The sequence below is a fragment of the Hemitrygon akajei genome, chromosome 20 (assembly GCF_048418815.1).
Source record: "Hemitrygon akajei chromosome 20, sHemAka1.3, whole genome shotgun sequence".
Classification (NCBI taxonomy): Eukaryota; Metazoa; Chordata; class Chondrichthyes; order Myliobatiformes; family Dasyatidae; genus Hemitrygon; species Hemitrygon akajei.
This window is the reverse complement of record NC_133143.1, coordinates 44,624,749-44,631,355: the sequence shown is the minus strand read 5'-3', so window position 1 is coordinate 44,631,355 and position 6,607 is coordinate 44,624,749. Positions and strand designations below refer to the sequence as shown.

The 6,607-nt window shown below is 38.7% G+C and overlaps 1 protein-coding gene across 5 annotated transcripts in view; it reads left to right on the top strand.

Annotated features, from left to right (window-relative positions):
* The first annotated feature begins 306 nt into the window (after positions 1–306).
* LOC140713762 (cadherin-18) overlaps positions 307–6,607 on the top strand; it is a 638,248-nt gene continuing 631,947 nt past the window's right edge. For 4 of the 5 annotated variants that reach the window (XM_073024255.1, XM_073024253.1, XM_073024256.1 and 1 more), the window contains exon 1: positions 307–688. The gene's annotated coding sequence lies outside the window, so the exon portion shown is untranslated. Of the gene's footprint in view, positions 689–1,108; positions 1,127–6,607 lie in introns of those variants that run through there. The other variant, XM_073024259.1, reaches the window with a different exon arrangement.

Genomic DNA, 6,607 nt, shown 5'->3' with positions numbered 1-6,607 from the left:
AGAGAAGTCTTTAATGAGTTTTGCTGTGGCTGGCTTTAAATAAACATTGCACAAGTAAACTCAGTTAACACCTCCACCTGCTTTATTTTTAATCATTTATTTCCAGGCAATTCATAAATAGCATTCAGTTGAGCTATTTTAAAACGATACTTTTTGCATGGATAATTTTAGTAGAAAGATTCTTTCAACTGCGAGAAAACTCCCATTGTTTGTACGAATCGTGTAAAACACTCTGGGGACGAGCTAAGGAATCCTGGATATTGATTGGCTGGTTAAATAGAGGCCTATTAGTTTCAGTCAGGCTAGATTGATTATACAGCAGTGGCTGGAGCATAGACGCAGCGAAAGCACTCGTGGAGCGATGTGGCTGTCAGGAACGTGATCGTTCTGATACCCAGCTTACTCTGGGACACCGATGGGTTTGAAGACCTGTACGCTTCCATTCTCTTACTGAACGCTGTCAGCACTCTGGGTTCCTGGAGCTGAAGAAAGAAGAAGAGCTCAGTGAGGAGAAAGACGCGGAGAAACTGCACCTTGGAAAGCTGCCCTGCAATCGTTCAGCTCGGAGCATCTTAAGAAGCTGCGAAAGAGGACCGAGAGATCTCCTGAAGCTTAAAAAGGTGTTTTGAACCGGCGGACGGCTTGAGTTAGACTGCAGGAAATATTTAAACGGCTTGTTTCTATTCCTGTGAGTAAAATACAATCTTTATCTATTTGCGGGGCGACCTGCAAAAATAAGATGCAGCTAATGTATAGAAAGGGGCTGATCTGCTGCCCAGCTGCGGGTGGAGGGATATGTTGGGGTGCTATCATTAAATCAACGCGATTGATTCTTATTTCTGGAGTCCTGGGAAGGTGAATCCGGTGTTAAAGGTGTCCAGTTACTTTCAAACTCCGAGTTTCTCAATGGGGGGGAAAAAAAAGATGCACTTGTAATGTTAAAGTTTCTTTCTGCATCGCTTTCCTTTTGCTCCCGCGCTCTCTCAGCCCCAGATGATCGGGTTGTACTTTGGTTGGTGTGAGTACTGCAGTATTGCCAAGTAAGGTGCTCGCCGCGTACAGGGGGGATACCCGAGATCTCCAGCTGCTTCTGTTGCACTTGCTGTCGCTGAAACTTCTGCTCCTGGTATTTTAAAATATTTTTTTAACCCTAGTGTAAAAGAGAATGCGAATAGATGAGTCTGTCGGGCTATTTATTTAAAATTGTAAGCCGCTTCAGACTATCCTGTCGCTAGCTGGTCTTGGATCGCTGAATAATACATAAAAAAAATACACAGGGACGATAGAAATAGAGAGCGAAATAAAAGTTGAGAGAACCCTGAGCTCGCAAAAGATTTGGGTTTCCTTTCGAGGTGCTCTTCTGGCTATGATGTGATTTACACCGTTATTCACGCAGGCTTACTCATTTCGTAGGATTTGTTCCGGGCTGGTAGGACATGGTATGCCATATGCTGTAATAATATGTTAGGCGACAATGAAGTAGGAAGCTTGTACTGAACAATTAAATTACAAGGCATTGAGTATTCTGTGTTTCCAGCAAATGATGACATGCTTTTTGGTGTGTGCAGGCTTCTCCGGCTGACGAAAATGTGCTATAAAGTGGGTGGTTTGTCTTTCGCTAGCGTTGTCCGTAAAATATTCAGATTGTAGCTCGTGTATGTGAAGATGAAAGTATTTTCTTGATGAACTTTTTTTTTTAAACCTCACCGAACAAGGAAAAATCAGCCTTCCCAAGTTCTTTTCATTGTAAAGAAACCTTGCAAGAATGACGTTGCACAGACTGGCAATATTATACAGTAATCCAATATCGATGCGGACGAATTAACAGTAAAACTATCTTGGAAAGCTCTAATGTTTTGTGATGGACCGCTCTTTGCAGTCACCAGAACAGTGTATTGTGCAAATCCTCAGAGCCGCGTCTTATTTCTGTAGACCATAAATGGGGGGTTGGGGGGGGGGGTGAGAGATGCAATGGTATTAAGAATCTCAAAAGTTGAATGCTTACCACCCAATTCCGATTGGATGCTTTGTTTCATAGAGGTTCAAAGCAGCTAAACTCTAGTGATAATTTAGCGTACACACGCATAAGTGTGTGCTCCATTTATCTTGGCAGAGCCTTAAAGCCGTTCGTATTTTATATGGATTTCTCTGCATGGCATATCAGCTGGAAGCAAGAGACTTTGACTGCAGAAAGATCCAGTTGAAAGGCTATTTATCGTAATTTCTATTAACATTTATAGGAAATATTTGTTTTATTGCAATTTTATACATTCCTCCGCTTAAAAATGCTAACTGGTTTGGTAGCAACAGCAGGGACCAATTGATTACTACAATTTTAACCAGCTATGACTTTATAAGTATGAGATTTGTAAGGCAAAAACAACAGACAAGTGAATAAGAAACAGCCCAGGATGAGCAGATCTATCTGCCTTGAGTTTTATTCACAAGATGTAGAAGGTTGAGATTATACTGTACATATCTCATTCTTATGAAAAGACTTGTACATAAAAAAACAACACAAGGAGCTGGTGCATCTGAGGATCAGGGTGTGAGGTTAAGCTTTTCTCTGCTGTCACAGTAACATAGTTCAATTGTACCAATGCATATTGAATATAGATTTGCTTCATACAAGAGTTTCACACTCTAATTCATTACAGAGATGCCCACAGGGGAAAAATACATCAAAGTGTTATAGAGTACAAATGGCAGGCTTGATTATTCCAAAGTTTGGAATAATAAAATGGATTTAATTTTTGTTATTGTTTGAATGCCTGCTTTTGTGACAACCGCAATCTCAAGGTTTAAACAGTTGATCATTTCATGCTAGGTATCAGATAGAGAGGAGTCTGTCATCTCTTGTCCATTTCGGTCATGGAACAAAATCATCTGATGCTTTAACTGACCTGCATATTAAATTACTTTTGGGACACGTTTGGTGTAATATTGTTTTCTACCATGGATGTGAGTGGGGGGAAAAATCAACTACCTGTGGGTAGGTCTCATCACTTGGATGTTTCTTCATTTGTTTTCTCTCAAGATTCTCATCTTCCAGAGATACTTAAGAATTTTAACCATATTTCACTTATGTGCAATGCTGTGTAAGATCCAATTTTTGTCTAGTAGTACCCCACAGTTTGTCATCAATAGTGAATATTACATTCAGATGGTAATGCAGGCTTTCAGGAGACTGGGGTATCTCTGTTAGTTGTTTACAGGAAACTGAGTGTTGCTGGTTCTCTTTGCTACTCCTTACAGACTGGTGTATGCCATACATGTTGCCATTAAACCAAGTGCTTTTTGGAAAAGCCAAGAATGGGAGAAACTGAGGTAATTCTGAAGGTTTAGTTGAGTATTGAAAATGAATTTGGGGAAACCAATTAGTATGGCTTGGATAAATGTTATTAACTAATTTGGACCAACTCTCCTTTCCTTTGTTATTTTCAAATGCTATTGAAACATCTTGCAGATCAAGCACATGTAATGTCATATTTTAGAAAAATATATTGTTGATGTGTAATAATTTCTGATCTGGTGGTTAAAATGGATCGTGTATGCATGTTTGTGCAACATTAACTAAAGTGGAAAATAAAGACTGGGAAATGTGGCAGTCAACAGCTCATGTTCCTCATGGCACAATGGTAAGTTTTGAATTTGTAAGCATTGATGTAACCACTGTGCTAAACTTTTATTTATTGAATACCTAACTTAAAGAAGATCATGCTTCAGATTCTAATCTCTGCTAGAAGATATGGAAAGCAGGAACCATTCAGCCTATGTACTTGCTACACTAATTTGCGAAAATGGCTGACCTGGATAATCCATAATGTCCAAAAACTATCCTTTTGCTTAAAAATACCAACTAATAAGTCTACATGGCCATTTTGGGTGCAGTACCCTGAAGACTCACCACAATGGAGGAAGAGGTTTCTTAACTCTATCTTGACTGGTTGACTTGTTTTGAAATTGTGGCCTTTAATTTCAGAGACCCCAGCTTGGGTTTAAAATGTAGAGAACACAAGCTATATCTGGCTTGTGTCAAACAAGTCATCTCCCAATCCATGTCCATCACCCTGGGAGTCAGGTGAACGTTGTTACAAATATATTCTTTAAGGAGAGTCTTGACCTGTGCACAGTATTCTTGCTATCATATTGCCAGGGTCCTGCATTATTTCTGGGCTTTATGCACACTCCTTTGTAATAGCAGAAGGAATGCAGCATCTCACACACATCTGAAGCAGTTACCTCCTGTCTCATCTGTAGAAGTGTCAATCATTCTAATGTTAACTTCAGGTTACGATATCAGATTGGGAGAAATTAATTCTCTATTGGGGGACTACCTAAGAATACAATGTCTTTATTCCTGCCCCCAAAACCTCTTAAAGTTCAATGTACTCTTTGTCTTCCCAATTATTTGTTACCTGTACACAATACATTACTGTATTATGAGGATGCTCAAGTTCCTTTGAAGATAAACATCTTTCAATCTCGCTCTTTGGAAAAGCAGTTTTTTTAAATTATATACAGAAACAGACTACTTCTCTGACTCTTAAAAGCATACAGATGGTCCTTCAGCCCATCCAATCAGTGCCAAATTCAATTAAACTGCCTACTCCTATTGGCCTGTACTGGGACCATAGCCTTCCATATCTCTACTATCCATGTACCTATCCAAACTTCTCAAACAGGCTTGCATCCACCGCATGTGCTGGCAGCTCATTCCACACTTGCACATCCCTTTGGGTGAAGGTGTTCCCTTAAACTTTTGACTTTTCACTCTTAACCCAAGACTTCTGATTTTCTGATTTAATTCCACGGCATTATTTATCCACTTAGCATATCTATATCTCCTGAAGCACTTTTGCATCCTTTTCACTCTGTACACTACAACCTTACTTTAATTATCATTGAACTTGTATAATAAAATTTATCCCCTCTATCAATTCCTTGATTTATCCTGTAAGCAGCTATGATCCCAGCTTTAATCCTTGCTCACCCCACAAGTTATCTCCCAACCTGAAATACACTTATTCCCCCTTGTCCACTAGACTGTAAGCCAATCTTCATCCATGCCATTGTGATTTTATTTTCAAGAATTACTGAAGACAAATGCCAACTGGTTCCTCATTTATTCTGCTAATTACGTTCTCAGGAATTCCAGCTGATTTGTCAACCATGCCTTGCCTTAAAGGTATGGATTTATTATTTCCTAAGAGCTTTGCTTCCACATCCCAGAAACTACTGACTTTTGGTGTCATTGATGTATGCTAATTTATTTTGCATTCATTCTGAAGCTTTTGTTCTCCCATTTACTTCTGGAGATATAACTCTAATTTTTGACATGGAGATCTCTTCAGTACAAGATATTCTGCAGAAGCTAGAAATCCAGAGCAACAATGCTGGAGGAGCTCAGCAGATCAGGCAGCATCTATGGAGAAGGATGGATGGCTCATGCTTCACACCATAACCCTTCTCAGACCTGGAAAGGAAGGGCGAAGAATCCAGAATAAGATGAGTTATGGGGAAGGAGTACAAATTTAAAAAGTGATAGGTGAAACCAAGTGAGGGGAAGGATAGGTGGGTGAAGGCAGGGGATGAATTGAGAAGCTGGGAGGTGATAGGTAGAAGAGGTGAAGGGCTAAAAGAGGAATCTGATAGTAGAGGAGAGTGGACCATGTGTGAAAGAGAAGGAGGAGGGAGATTGAGGGAGAGGTGAGATGTCCAGGATATTTATTATGCTCGTCTTGAAATAAGGCATTTTTTTTGCATACTGTTGATTTCTGTGAAGAGATTTTTTTTAAAAATTGTGGAGTGAGAACTAACAAATGTTCTTGTCAGTGTTGAGCCAAACCAATTGAAATTAATTGACCTGGTCTCAGTTTAAAGTCAGTGTATTATGTGAAAGCTTTATCACCACAAAACTGAAACAATTGAACCTTCGTTAAAAGTTATCCTCATTAGTATGCTAATCTATTACATGCATGTTGAAATATCTTATTTGTAAACCTTTTTAAATTTCGCTTGATAAGATTAAATAATTGCACACATTTTATGTAGGTGCACATGGATGTCATTGGACAGCTTGATCAGTTTCAGAAAACAAAAAGCCTAATCGATCTGCAGATTAATCCTCCTTCAGGAAGAACAAAAATGTTTTGGGCAAATCCCATTTTGTTAATCTGAGGCTGCTGAACTATAAAAGATCACTTTACCATTTTTTGCAAGTTAACTGTGCCTACCTTCTAATTGATAATTTATAAATGATGCCTAAACCATTTAAATGTCTGTACCTGGACATAAATTGTGAGGCAAGTTCAAACTGATGAATATATTCATGTTTTTCAATGTGATCACAATTGCGTTCATTGTAGAAATCTTTATAAGCAGTAATATGCATTCTTTAGTGGCTGGGGAAAATGAGTAATATTAGGGGGTAGGGAGAGACGGAATCGTATTCTTGAGTAATAGTTTATTTTTAAAGTAGCTCTTTGAGTATCTCAGTAATTTAATACATTCCTTGAAAGCTTAACATTTTTTTATAACTATTGCACTCCTTTTTACCTTTGCCAATGAAATGTGGCACTATCTATCTTTGTTTTTTAAAAAAAAG